Raw genomic sequence first — 16,336 nt, 5'->3', positions numbered from 1 at the left:
GTGACACTCAGTACCACAGACTAGGTCGTATTCCATTGTACAGATGCAGGTTTGCTCAGATGAACTCGTCGCTTTGCACTGTTCTTTAAAAACCAGCTCAGAACCACTGAAAATGTTAATTATTCTGTGTGTGCAATTATATCACATTAAGTACAGTACAAGTAACTTTACTATCTATCTTTGAGTCTCAGTTGGCTGGATACGTGAATTCTCTCTAATTAAACATAATACTCTGAAGGGAGCAATTCTAGATGTTATACCTTAGATCAGTAGAGTGTGAGATGTATTTGTTATCCATAGCTGACGGTGATGGAAGATTTGACTTAGATTATATATTCTGTATATTCAAGGATTAAATCTTAGATAATTTAATAAATAACTCTTCTAGAAATAAAATACGAAATATAATTCGAATACATTAGTATGTAAGAATTCTTGCATAAATGACTTTCACATTTCTACAACCTTTGCCGATCCGCCATCAAATAAGGGTAACCAAAACTAAATAAAAATTAAAAAGGATCTTCTGAGAAAGCGCTCAGCAGAAAATGGTATAAACGATTCATATTTTTCATCATATAGTTTCACTCTTACTAGCAAAAAGAAAATACCATTGATTGGACCTTTCTCAAAAAACACTAAATATAGATTGGTAATGTACAGTAACTAAAACTAGAAGTTACGATACCTTCAACTGCTAAAAGAAACAAAAAGATTGAAAACCGTTTATCTCAAACAGATGCTATAGCGAATTTTACCAACTTTAAAACAATGCATCCTGACATAAAGAATTTTCGATATTGAACAAATGAAGCTTAGGTGACATCAAATAAGAATTAAGCAATGAAACAAAATAGAGAAACTTTGAAACAATTGGTTGCATAAACTATGCGAACAGGAACACTGAAAGATGCGTCCACATAATTCAACACATTCACCGACAATGTTTGACCATCTGGTCTTCCTTTTGGCTATAGCCATATGCCTTCTAGGTGATCGATATCCATTACTGGTTACTTTTCAAGATGACAAGAAATTGCCAGAAGATTGTGGTTGCATCTACACCATAACAAGAACCACCTTATTGCGGTATATGTATGTACAAGTCGACCGAGCTAATGATGCCTCATGTTAATGTAAATAGTATTGTATACACAATATTGTAACATCGATCTTTAGGGAAAGCAGGCATGATGTTCACTAACATAAACTTAATTGTGGAATCGAGCAATCACATTGGCTTGCATGAAAATCTTAGTTAAAATTGACCAATCAAATGACATAATTCTAGAATGAATTTAGAATGATTTATGTTTGTGCAGTCTGGTCCCGTTTTAATTGTTCTTAGGTATACAGGTATCAGTGCGTTTTGCTCACTAGTCTACTCTTTGTTAGCATCTTCCCTTTTTACCTTTAAATTTGATCTGAACTAATATGGTTATTATTGCCGATTTATCTGCAATGAACTATAGTTATGTTATATTTATTATGCTTACATCTAAATATTAATTATGGAAAAACATCTCGAACTCGGTAGCGTGTTGTGCATCATGATGCCTTTTAGTACGAATAAATTCCAGGAGTCTGATAATGTTAAGGTCATGGAGAATAAAATCAGGACAACGTTTGCACAGTTCTTGCAATATTTTGGAAAACTGAGCATGAAGTAATATATTAGATATATAGGTGAATATGATAATTCTTCGTTTTCTTTGGATATTATTCCTTGTAGATGATGTCATAAGATGTTAAAACAGAAATAGTATTTTGTTCTCTATTCTTAACTTCTGCTGGGCTAAGTCCATATTAATCATGGATCAACGTATTAATCTTGTGTCGACAGGACGTTTCGTCAGGATATTTTAGAGTACATTACATTTTGAATTTCGTTTGAAGCTTAATACAGACAATACAATTTACACAAATTTTTCTCTACATTGTGTTAGGGTTTAGACATAGGTCCAGATAAAAACTTAAACCGAACTTAATTCGATATGATATCAGGTAAGAAGGAAGAATAAATAGGTTTACAAACTGATAAAAGGAAATAAAAACATGTCATGCGGATCCATAAAAATAACGAAATTAACTAAAGTGAACATTTCTTCTTGTTTCGCCTTTCAGCTGGGAAGAACATTATTAACGAGACTCCTCATTTAATTGTCATTGTATTAAAAACAATATTTAAAGTACATTAGGTCCGATCAAACATTAAACAAGCAAACTTTCTAACTCAGATCATAGTAGTACCATCCTGGATTGTCATTTATACATGCATTAGAATGACACATCTCCTCGACTAAAGTTAACAAAAAAATATATCAGATTCGCGAATATTGCTTGGCGTTTGAAAAATATCACTGCTACTTTATTATACGTTGTGTGCTCGTATCATCGAATCTGTCCTCTTGAGGTCGTTAAAGGTTATATTTACCGGGAATTGTTCCGGTATATTTAGAAGATACAACTGTTATAAAATTGCATATATTTCGATATTTGTTTGTACGGACATTTGTTTTCGACTTGGATTACTTAATTAGATGTATAAGTCTCAGTTATTATAGACACGCCGGCCATAGTTTTGCATTGTTATTGAATATAATCGACTATTATTCTTGCAGACAAATCATTTTCTCGACATGATCTTAGAATGAGAAAGTAGTTTAATGCATAAAACCCCGTATATGTATAATTATACTTTATGTGCATATTTTACCACGAAATAGACTGTATACAATATATAATATACATTAGTACCAGAAAGATGTTAAAATGCAAAGATCGATCATATTTACATCATAACCAATCAAATATTGAGTGCAATACATTCGACATGTTTTCTAACTTTCTTCATGTACACTCATTTTTGGATCATTTATTAAAGGTTATGCTGTGGAATTGTCAATTTTAGTTTTTGTCCTTTCCCATGTTCATGACGCATCGGTTATACCGAACAACCGCAGGACCGTTTTTTGTTTATCTACCATTTCCTGGAAGATTTCGTTTAAAAAAAATTGCAGTTTATGGTTATTACAAAACATAAGCATATCATCATTTATATTTGTTTATTGATAATTATTAGAACATATTTAAAAGTAAATGTATGAAAATTATTATCAGAATAAGACGGCGGAAATATCACAGTGACAGATGCGGTTCGCCTTACAATATGGATATAAAGAGAAACACAAAAATATAGACTGATATTGATATGGTTTAGGGCTATATATTGACATGACGTGCACTTAATTTCAAACCGGTTGCTAAACGTCTTACCGTCCAGCCCACAACCATCATGTACTTCATAGGGCACACAGAAACCATATTTCCGGCTGGAAAAGAAATTACGTCTCACTGAAAATGTCCGTGACATATGTAATATAATTATTTGCTAAGCAGCACAAATATCAGGAAAATATAATGAAATATTCCAATTCAAAAAGGTTAACTATCACAAAGTCAAATAACAATATCCCTGCCTACCGAAATACTTTAAGGTCCTGTTTTTGAACACCAAGATAAATTCAAATTAGCAATATTCTCTTTATTATAATATTGGAATTGGGAAGACAACACATATCTTCGAAACGTTCATAATTAACACACTTATATCTCTAAATATAAATCAGGACTTTAAATGTTGATAATGTACATTTTAATTTGCCAATTCAATGAGCAAAAAATATTGCTGTCGTCATATTTCTTGTTGTGCCTGTTCAAAATGAACTTTGTAACGCAATTACAAATATTGTAAGTTGCGCTTTTATCTCAGAAATGATGCAGTCTATATAAAGTCTTAAATAACTTTCACTTAAACTGTGCATTCATATAAGATCTATTGTGTAAATGTTACAGTTGGAAAGGTACACGCTATTTGAGTTTGATATGAGACAGAGAGACAGAGAATGAGAGAGAGAGAAACAGAGAGAGAGAGAGAGAGAGAGAGAGAGAGAGAGAAATGTTAGGCTTTTCCACCTCCAATGGCCAAAGAGCTGACAAGAATTACAATGACGACAGTCTGCATGGTATATATGTGTTCTTTACTAGGACTATGTGAGTATTCACCATCCAGGAGTTTTCAATGGCTCACTGTCCAACGGTTTCTTTTTATACCTTTGATTTGCACATACTTTGTATCGTTTTATCTTAATAATATTCTCAATAACAATTATAAAATTGTCATATTCAAGCAGCTTTGAGAGATCAATATTTTTCATGGGGAGGACTGTTCTATGATCATTTGACAATATGCCTATCTAATCACAAATAGATTCAACTGTATATCGTTTAAGCCATGGACAAAGTATGTATACACATCAAATATGATACAAAATAATTTCCAAAGCATTTATTTAGGGTATGTCCTGCACCCTTGTTATGGCGATAAAACTGGATCATACGGCTGTTTCATCATGACAAATACTGCTCATGAAATAATTTACGTGCCGTTTTGAATAAACGATCACAAAGGCTCGAACGCACATTAAAGTATAAAATAGTAAACGTTTATGTTAATAGAAATCAGTCTGACGTACATTTACTGATTTTTCAAATTTGTGTGCCACTGTCAAACAGCCAATGTGTCACATGAAAAAGACCTCTAAAACTCTATTGTAAAAGTCTTTAATGCGTAGTCGCTTAAAGCAAAATTTGAAAGGAAAGCGATTCAGCATATATGTTTTTTCGCATATACAAATGTAAAATAAATACTGTATTCAATGCGCAGCAACATGAGAGTAGTGCTGTACAAATGCAGTCGACACGTGAGAGTAACATAAATAAGCTGTGTAGGTTATATCCCAAAAATATAAATATTTTTGCATGCAAAATAGAATTCTCGACTTAACTATAGAGGTCAGCGACCCAATATGTGAGAGAGCTTTATAATGAATTTTATATCAGGTGTTGTGGGCGTTTGAAATATAATTCATCATTTATTAATTTACTCTATGCTTATCTTTGTTGTTTGTGTTATTTCTAGAAGAATCTACATAATTTCTCTATCACCAATTAAGTGGTACTGTTTACAATGGTCCAATTAATAGCTCTTAACTCATTTGCTATTAATGATTGTCTCTTGATGTGCATGACATCAATTAAGCTACTGTAGCATACTATATGTGTATCCATGACGTACCGTTACAGCTTGATTAATAGTAAAAGACGTATGAGTTCATTTTGATTTCATCCGTGTAGAATCTCCGATAACTTACATTTTCTGAGCCTAGTGTATACACAATTTTTGTTCACTATTCCAAAGGAATATCTTCTGGACACATTTTCTTTTATTATTATTATTATTATTATTATTATTATTATTACTGGTAGTAGTAGTAGTAGTAGTAGTAGTAGTAGTAGTATTTTTATTGGAAATATTGTATTCAGAGTCTCGTTTAAATTGAGAAGGAATAACAAAATGCAAGTAGATTACTATTTAAATGAAGGCATAAATGAGTTATTTGTTGTATGGTATCAACTGCTGCAGTCTTTTCTTATTGACCCCATTACTCTCATTTACATGTACCCTTAACACTCATATGCAGTATACAGTTCAACAGGTAGCAATAACGTTATTACTGCTACTGACATTAACAGCTATTTGTTATATCAAGATTTGGTGCAAATACACAGACTATAGCAATATTTTATTGCCAATTTAAGTGCATAATTATTAACTCTATTGTTACGCTGAATTTGGTCTGAACTTCTAAAGTCAGAAAGTGGTGTTGGGATGATTTGTTAATTTAGATGATGCATCATGTAATTTATATCTATATTGTTCTGTATTTGAGGGTAGAGGCCTACCTGACTACGCACATATTTTCGTCTGGTATAAAAGTTATTAATAGGATGTTTACAGATTCAAAGGTCTAGTTTTTTAACTCTATGAATAGTCTAGAAACAAGTTGTTTAAGAATCTTACTGGAAAATGACTGCCATCCTGGTCCTGATATTGTGTCTTAGCTTTTTATATAAATGTTGCTTATTTCAGAGCCACTCATTCTATACCCTAATGGAACCTACTTAACTTGTGTTCAGTTACAATTTGAGAAGTATATTTATTATGCTAAGTCACTATTTTGGAATCATTTTGAATTAATTCAGTGCCATTGTTCGTATATGCCATTATGATACATCAGGACTTTCGGCACATCAGCATATTCAAGATTGTAATTCATTCGGAACACGACTGGATTTCATCAGGAATAGGTTATACTTTTGGACATGTGATAGAACTGTTAGGACTATTTGTGATTTAAATCATAATACTGTATGTTCCTTTTAAAACGTTCACATTGTATTCGAGATAAATGTATTAGTTTTACAACACTTGTTAATTTTGCTTTATTCTATTACTTAGTGTAAGGCCACAGAGCTGTAACAACCAAAATAAATTAAGTTACATGATAGTTGTTGAACAATTTTGGCTGTAGGCCAGAAAGATAAAATGGCCGCTTAAGCACATTTGTTAAAGTGCATTTTGTTAAAAGTACTTCCTTACATGGTTGCACAACATGAATGACTGGGCCACGTGCGGCACGCGTTTCTTCGGTACAGCACTCCCGACTGAGATCTGCAAAATCAGAAAAAATGTCACTTGCGACTAACTAGTTGCCGGCTTGGAGAGTCAAATGTGGAATACAGCGGAAATCATATGTCCATATTAAATTAAAAAAAGATTAATTGTGTTTATCGCCTGCCTATTACACAGCATCTGCCCAATACACGCAGAAATGCCCAGTAACATAAACTAGTTTGATCATGCTTATGCGTGGTCTTAGTAAATTTCAATTACAGTAAATATTTTTGTCATTGATTCAACTTTGCTGATTTGACTACAAATTAGGTTTATGTATCTTTGTGCTTCTGTTACCTCTTCTTCTTCTTCTTTTTCTTCACGTTTGGATATATTTTAATTTACATTGCGTTGGTTGTTCGATGATGCTTAGTCAAACGTTTAATTATACCCATGATTACTGCCCTCAAACCTGGTAGAAGGAAAACGTGACTTTCTTTGGTGTCAGATATACTGTGAAACTGCGGAGATTTCCACGTCATGAACTTTACGCGAACTTATGATTTAGGAACATTTCGATTATTATAATTCTGCAATTTCAGCAATGGTTGTCTCGTGTTGTTACACACCAAACATTTTCACGAGATTAGATTTTCTCGATTTTATATCTGGTCGCCGAAGTTGCGAAAATAAAACCACATGCAATTCATTCGTACATGAAAATGAATTGTTATAATTTTCGCGCTTCGAAGAGACACGTGAAAAATATATTACAAAAATTCTAAAGAAATTTCTAGATTTAAGATGTGTCTTTCGGCACATCGTGACAATACTGGCTGAAATGTACAATCTGGTAGATATGTTTGTTAAAAAGTTGAAATCTTAGAATAGTGACACACGCATTACGTAGAAATGTAATGTTTCAAGGAAAGTACTTACGCTCCCCTAATGATTTAATACTATTACACTTATTGGAATGACTAAGTGTCTAGCCACCCAAAAGTGCAATAGTGTTTGATTGCCACACTTAATGACATTGAATTGATTGCTTATGCACATGACATTTCCTTTTTAAATCGAATTTCCGGCCAGTCAATAATTTGATCGTGTTCGTCTGCATTCAGAGGTGTGCCAGTGTATGCCTAATCGTTTATATAAAAGAAGCTATCTACCAACTTGTCACAATAACTTCACAACGATTTAAGCAGGAGATACTGGTCTGCATACAGATTCAGGTAAGCGTTTGCGGTATGCTTCGGAAAATTTAGACAGACATATATATCAAATATGTGCAAGTGGACTGGATTCGCTTTCTAATTCCTAAACTCAGAACAATTGACAATAAGCAAACAAATAACTATATATGCATGTCTATAAAAAACAATTCATACATTCAAGTGTATATTAAAGTTTGTATGTCATCAAATGAGGATCGGTGTAATCGTCATGTATCACGCATCACTTAATGTATTCTATTCTTTAACAATATTTCTCGATGTTAAAGAGGGGAAAGAAAATATAAGGCAATAATTTGCCGATTTATTTACCCAATTGTCATGAGTTAACCAGTCAGGTAGACCTTTATGAAGCGCAATTCCGAGTCTTAATCCTTAGTAACTGTGAGATTACGGAATGCGTAATAGGTGTCACAGCATCATTGGTTCATTGTTGTATTCGAGTTGTGTGTGTGTGTGTGTGTGTGTTCTAGTACAATTAAAGGCTGCAGCCTATACATATTATTTAGCTGCCTCACACTTTTAAGATATTTGTACATCATATCATATTCATATAGAAACATGGGTAGTTACCTTACAATAGTGTAATTTGTTATGTGCAAAGGACTGAATATTATTCTATGTCAACTTTAATGAACATAAATCAAAAATGAATTAAGTTTACATTTGTAGCATTCGTTATAATTTTGTAGACATACTTTTAATGTTATGGTGCATTTAACAATATTGCCTATTTAAATCTAATAATTTAAATGGGCATGTTCAATTAATATATTCGTATCCTAAGAGAAGTGAGTAACACAGGAAGTTACAAGGAAAAGTTACCAGATACCGAGGAAACCAATAAATAGTACTACCTATAGTCGCCCTCCTTGATATCATCGACAGTTTTGAAGGACAAGAAATATGTTAGCTTGATTACAGTCAGATTCTACCTTAGTCATAATACTGCTTGAAATAAAGAGGTCTTTCAAGAGAGAGTAACTACAGTGTAGTTTGTCTTTGTTTGAATGCATTGACACGAAGATTGTTCATTTAAATCCGTAAGAATATATAACTGTTGTCTAAATTGGAAAGAATAGGACTATATTAACTATATTATCTTCAGGTGAAGAAATATACAAAAATCCAAAAACAAATATTGTACCAATAGTTCTTGATATCTTCTGAACATTTTGTTATAGCTGTTTCGAGTCTTTGAACCTAACAGTAAGTTGACTGCCGATCGATATACAACATAACATTCATCAAGTCTGAGGTAATTTCATCGCTTTAAATTTCGTCACTATTCCATGAAAAGTAACCCACGTTCTGGAAGACTATTGTCTGTGATTAATCACAATTGGTGACGACACTCGATATGGAGTGTAATATAATTCTATAATTTATTATTTCAATAGGCATAATCAATAGACATCGTGATTTGTCTAGATTTGAACATTTACAAGCACAAATTCGCCCTTCCACTCTATACTAAATCATGAAGGATAATAACGAATGGAAAATATAGGTTTATAATATCAATGTCACAATTAAAGTCAAGATGCTACTCATTGTTTAAACTGTGGTCATCAGTATACCGACATCCTCCAGCACGTGGTCACATCATGTATGTTACCAATATAAATTGCCAACGACTTTCATGCTTGAAAAGTTTCGACTTGATCTAACATAAAAATTAAAGTAACGGCGAGGCACAGTTACTAAAACTGATCATGAACATAAACTTGACAAAACAAATTTACCATTTTCAGATCTGATCATTCAAATTTCTGGTCCTTGTGTAAGAAGTGTACGTCTTAGCATGAAGACCCAACGTTAATATAAAACAAAACACCCCAGCTCAACTTCAAGCAAGCCTTTGTACCTATAAGAAACCTATTTTGAAAGCAAAGCCGTTAAAAGGCATTATCATTACTGTATCCGTACCGTTACAGGACATATTTTTCTTTATCCTCCTCTTTTTTCCTTATTCTTAGATTTATATACATCGGTAATGTGTCATTTTTTATTTACGCGCGTATTGTATTTTATATGTAGTATTAAGTTTCTGGAATGATGTTGGAAATCATCAGTGTAAATTGTTGTACTTCTCTTTGTCTTAACTATTATCTGTATTTCACGCAATTCTACTTGTTGAGAAAATACAGATTAATTGATTGATTTATACTTGTATTTTAAGATGTTCATTATGCAGATCAGGATGAAGTATTTGCACAATTTATACTGTTGGTAAACACAAGCTTATTTTGTGAAAATAAATTGACATAAATTCAGAGATATTATTCACTTAGTCATATCAGAAAAGACAGTGTAGTTATTCACTTAAATAGGTAACATGCTATTTAACTACGCCTTTATATTGTCCTTTGCTTCTAAATTACAATCATGAGTATATCAATTGCACGCATTTCAAAGATTACTGAAATTTGTATTAAATAATGCATTAAATAATGATTGATATTTAAAAACGAATTCTTCATTAGCGTATTGACTATAGTGCATTTCTTCCTTGAAGCCATGGTCAAGTTAATGGTTCCAATTGCCCTAGTTATTATAAGCCTTGTTGGCCTTACCTATGGAACCGGATACGGCTATGCAGGAGCATATCCAGTAATTGCTGGCGGATATGGTGGGAAAGGTATTGGCGGGATCGGTGGAGGCGGATTTGGCGGAGGATATAGCGGGGGCGGAATTGGTGGTATCCTCCAGTTCATATTTCCCTGTAAGTATTTGATTGCAGGGCGTATATATATATATATATATATATATATATATATATATATATATATATATATATATATATATATATATATATATATATATATATATATATATATATATATATATATATATATAAACATAAAGAGTCGAATAGACAGACGGAGACAACTATATAGGGAGATTTAATGTGATCAGTACAAATAATTACGTAAAACCGATAATTCAATAATTTCATTAAATTTTTACATGAAAATACAATTTATTTTCCGTCCGTCTCTTCATGTTTTCATGTGTATTGAAATTATATTTTTCACACGTAAATTTTGCTTGTAATGAAAATTAATGATCAGCTGGATGTGCCCTTACTGCCCATTCCCTAGTGCATTTTGCCACACGAGTGCAGCAGAATCTATGCATTGTAATTAATTATAATTTTAGTTGAACCTAGATTATCTTACAGTAATTAGACATATGTACATGGACAAGTACTTAATCAATGCCAACACAAGAAAGAAGTATTGCATTAGCTGTCAATCTTAACCAAATATTTGGCCAATTGATTCACATTTAACATTCAATTAACAGCATAACATCAATTTGTAAAATTAAAGTTACTGTACCATTAGTGACCACTGTGGTTTGAATAGCTGAAAAGTGAGGGCCGAAAACACATGTAATTGTGATCTTTTGTACATTAATATGCGTTATTTTCAAAACAGCTCTAAAATGTTTTCGACAGTCATTTATGGTGAAGTTTGAAAAACTAAAAAAAGCACGAATATCATTGCTTGATTAAGTTTAAATTGATTAAAGCTTTACCTATATGTAAATTACCATAGTGCAATCTTTGTGGTCCTATCAGTTACACTTAATTAAAATGTATATATATATATATATATATATATATATATATATATATATATATATATATATATATATATATATATATATATATAGTTTATAAACATAAAGAACGAAAATTTCAGAGAGAAGTACTATAGACAAAATAGGTGTTAATTTAGATGAAATTTGATAATCGTAAGCATTGCAAATCTGTTTACAATACGAATAAATATGTATATAGTATTAATCCTATGATAAGACGAGGAGGCTAGAATAATATATTTTTTTAAAGTTGTCGGTGTATTGTTTTTTATCAGTAAACGATATCTTTAATACATTTAACTTAAATTGTATGATTTATGATTGTACGGTGATCACTACGCTTGGGCTTATCATCATATCAGCATAATATCTATGATAATTTCTAAATTAGGGCAGACAAGATATAAGAGTAAGCGTCTAATTGTGTTGTTCTTATAAACAGACTGGAACATATTTTGGTTGGATGAACATAGGAATAATTTCATTTATAAACAAAAACAAACAAATGTGATACTTTAGCTGAATAATCCATGTTACTAATTTTCAAATGACGTTTCGTTACAGTGATAATACTCTGTAATCGAATAGTCCATTATGAATATTTAAATTGGCTCTTCGTAACAGCGGTAATCCAATATAATTGAAAATTCCATATAAATCATTTAAATTGTTCTTTTGTTACAGTGATAATCCTCGCCGTAATTCTGCCTGTCATTATGAACCTATTCAATAACAATGGCAACGGGAACAATGGCAACGGACAAAACAATTAACCTTGTGTATGTATAAGATGAAATATTGTAAATTACTTTAGCTGGAAAGGTTTTCATTTTATAATGCTTCCACTGCATAACTACAGATACATCGATACTGTATCTGTTTAGGGTCCGACCTATACATTCCCTGGAGGGAAGATGAATAAAAAAGGGCTGTGATTTTTCTTCGAACCAGAATATGTTTTATTTTACCTGAATTTAATATCTATTTTTAAGTGATTGGGTCGTGGGGAGAAGGTGGATTGGAGTTTTTTTAATGCAAAAACCAGACATCCCCTTGGTAGTTTTTCGTAGTATTCGTTTTCATTGTTGTTGTTTGCTTGGTTTGATTTTTTTAATTTATTTTTTCCGTTGCTGTTCGGTTATGCGTGGAGTCTACATATCAAGGTTTTTCTAGGCTATTTTTACAATAATGTGTTAACAGTCAGGGGAGATAGGATCAAAACATTAATTTGAAATAAATCTTACAGTAATGTGTTAACAGTCAGGGGGATAGGATCAAAACATTAATTTGAAATAAATCTTACAGTAATGTGTTAACAGTCAGGGGAGATAGGATCAAAACATTAATTTGAAATAAATCTTACAATAATGTGTTAACAGTCAGGGGAGATAGGATCAAAACATTAATTTGAAATAAATCTTACTTCCAACACAACTTAGAAGAACATCACTGTGAATGGAAGTTTGAGCCAATTGTATGTATTGCTTTACTTCTTTAATCAATTAAAATTTAAAACGATGCCGTAGATAACAGACATGATGACACACAACATAATGACATAAGAACCACTGGCCTATATGTTGACCGATGATTATAAATATAGGAACAGCGCATGACTGACCCGCGTACACACACACACACACACACACACACACACACACACACACACACACACAGAGACACACACACGTACGGACATACAGAGTTCAATTCAGTTTCATGCAATTCAAGTATTGTTATTGTTTTATAGATCTGTAATTTGCAGTGTACAATGAAAACTAAAATAATAATAAATCCAAGAAAAGCAAACAAGGTTATAAGCGAAGACATGTGTTCGCGCGTTACAATTAAAGTGACAAACATATCTTTCAGTTCACAAGATAAAATAAATTTTTAATCACCTAGTCGTAGAGGGCACTCTGGTTCTACTTCGTTTCATATGCTAATTTCGGCACAACATTTGCAACATCAGGGATATTATTCATATGAAGTATAATTTAATTCGAATTACCCGTATTGGTAAAACAAAGGCAGTGATTCTTGTGTTAGGTGTATATAAACCCTGCAACAGAAAGCATGGGGATATAACTCTAAATTGACGAATGAATACAAAATTAACTATCTGTCATACAAATTATCAAAATGTTAATGCTCATGTATTTCCTTGTTAATCATGATGGTAGTAAGACTAAATGTTTAATAAATACATTTATTCCCCGATGAAAACTGAATGCTTTCACTTCAACCGGAATGTTATGACTTAAAGGCACAATACAAATCTTCAAAAAATATAGTTACCATCAAACCTCTTTTCAACATGACTGTTTGCATCCTGCTTGTATGCTAATTTAATATATAAGCTTACTACGGTGTTAACAGCTTACATAAGGGTTTATTTCCTTTGATTTCATTTTCGCGTGTAGGTCATACTTTTAGTAATAACCAATACGTGCTTTAGTTAAGTTCGTTACACATTTATAATAGCAATATGATAACTTGTACAGTTTTGGTTAATTCAAACCAAACAGCGTTTAGTTTATCTACTAGACACATTTTGGGATTAATTTCTCCTTAGATTGTCTCTATATACACTGTTAGACTGGAGACTGGATACGAAGTCTGAATTTCTTTTAAATGAACAGAATATATGCAGATGTTCAATACTTTTGCTCCAAAGTTCGTGTAAGGCATTGTTGTGTTTTGTGTAGCGGTAATAACCTGGTTATATAATTTAATTTAACGTGCTTACTTAACGTACACTGGACAAACCTCGTAAACTCTACAGCGAAACCTATAAAATCCTTTTCAATTGTTTCGCATGTATTCATCGTTACAACTGGGTTATGAAAATTTAAGTTTCAAAACTGTTTACTACACTGATTTGATAGTAACTTCTATTGTAGTAATATCGGTGATTTTATTTAATTTCATTCCTATTCCCTTCGTATTCTGTAAGACGATTTGTGATTGTGCAGGAGGTGTGACAATTATATAGCTTCGAACGAGTATAACGTCCAATACAGTGGTTTCGTCAGTTGCTCGTGGTGAGTTTTTCTTCGTCTGAGCAGTCATTGCGTCTGCATATATTATTATATCCTTCTTTCTCTAACATTTTTGTTCTGGCACAAAATGGGGGGGGGGGCGGGCTTGCGATGTACTTCGAAAGTTTACTTCATTATTTTAGCGGTGGCTATTAACCCATTGGTCCATATCCATCATATATGTGTTTATTTAACTTTAGGGGACTGGGTTGGAAATATATTTTATCGGTCGAGACCTAAGACTGGTTTCTCATCCTTCTTGATAATATGTTGCTTACAGTTAGTTTGTATTTATACTATTACATCTTAGTGCTTATAGTAAATGTTCGTGTATTTATGCAGCTAAACAGCTTTGTAAAGTATATAAAATCAACAACGAAAAGAAAAAACATATGTCTGTCTATGTGTATCTGTCTTTCAAAAATATTATAAAAAATATATTCAAATATAAATAATTATATAAATTACTTCCTTTTTCAGGTTTTAAATTCAACTATTAGTTCGAAACACTTAGGAAGCGACTGGACAGTGAAACGGCATGCTCTTCACAACTTTTTGATGAACATTTGCAATACAAACAAACTTGTTCTCTCAAGTTTTAATATGCGTTGGAAATGTGATGAACATTTAAGTTGTAAACATTAATATATCAGCCTATAAATAAAGCAAGCAAGCAAATTCGTTTATTTATTAATATTTGGAACACTTATCATAATTATCGACAAGGTTTGAGGAATCATAAGTCTTGATTTCTTTCCTTCTTTACAACTAACTGTGATCTCCCTCTCTCTTTCTCTCTTTCTCAGAGCGTGGCTGTGTGTATACATATTTTGAGCATGCATGTCTTTACGGAATAATGATATACTTTATCGTTCGATGCTTATCATACTCCGTATACACATTAACCTCATCACTATTATGGACATCTATGCTCATCATACTCGGTGTAGACATTACGCCTATTCATGTTATGGAGTTCTAGGCTCATCATACTCGGTATAGACATTGAGCCATTAAGATTATGGAGTCCTAGGCTCATCCTACTCAGTATATGCATTAAGCCATTGATATTATGGAGTAATATACTCATCTTACTCACCTTAGACATTTAGCCCATTGATATTATGGACATCTATGCTCATCATACTCGGTTTGGATATCAAGCTTTTAACATGATGGAGTTCTAGGCTCATCATACTCAGCTTAGACATTTAGCCCATTAATATTATGGAGATCTAGGCTCATCATACTCGGTTTGGATATTAAGCTTTTAATATGATGGAGTTCTAGGCTCATCATACTCAGGTTAGACATTTAGCCCATTAATATTATGGAGATCTAGGCTCATCATACTCGGTTTGGATATTAAGCTTTTAATATGATGGAGTTCTAGGCTCATCATACTCAGGTTAGACATTTAGCCCATCACTGTTATGGAAAAGATTAATATAATCTGTTTTGTAACACATTGCAATAACTAATGGAAATTGTCGAATACTTTTCTGCCGTAAATGGTATAAACATGCAAAATCCACCTATCACAAATCTCAGATATATCCCTTTATTTTGTAATCTGATATGCCATTGTGATCCCATAGGAAAAGCTAATTGACCACTAACTCGGGAACTCAAAGGGACACTAAATCTCTTTAGAAATACATCGATGATCCTCTGAAATAGTGCTCTACATGCAATGCCCAAGATTCAACTGACCGTACCATGGCACTATTTTTTATGTTAATAAGAACAAATGATAGTAATTAAATATTGGTTGAATAAATAGGAATTTCTTAATTTCAGCTACGACTTTTAAATCATGCCACGTAAAATGTCATATCAATAGTAACAGCTATTGTTCTATATCGATTAAAACGGACTTCTGTACAACTGCACAATATATACAGTCGATGTGCATATCTGAACATGTGCAAGTT

General features: G+C 32.4%; 1 long non-coding RNA gene across 2 annotated transcripts; it reads left to right on the top strand.

Moving 5' to 3' along the window:
* The first annotated feature begins 7,665 nt into the window (after nt 1–7,665).
* On the top strand, nt 7,666–15,191 carry LOC149800313 (uncharacterized). 2 transcript variants are annotated; one of them, XR_016420956.1, is made up of 4 exons: nt 7,666–7,752; nt 10,271–10,477; nt 12,046–12,140; nt 14,883–15,188. It is a non-coding gene; the product is annotated as an uncharacterized LOC149800313 (long non-coding RNA). The 2 variants fall into 2 exon arrangements; XR_016420957.1 differs by lacking the exon at nt 7,666–7,752 and adding an exon at nt 8,936–9,010 and having other exon boundaries at nt 14,883–15,191.
* Nucleotides 15,192–16,336: the final 1,145 nt, after the last annotated feature.

This window comes from Sinohyriopsis cumingii, chromosome 5 (genome assembly GCF_028554795.1).
Source record: "Sinohyriopsis cumingii isolate HCF-2022 chromosome 5, ASM2855479v2, whole genome shotgun sequence".
Lineage (NCBI taxonomy): Eukaryota > Metazoa > Mollusca > Bivalvia > Unionida > Unionidae > Sinohyriopsis > Sinohyriopsis cumingii.
The sequence above is the reverse complement of the archived record's forward strand: the minus strand, read 5'-3'. Positions and strand labels throughout refer to the sequence as shown.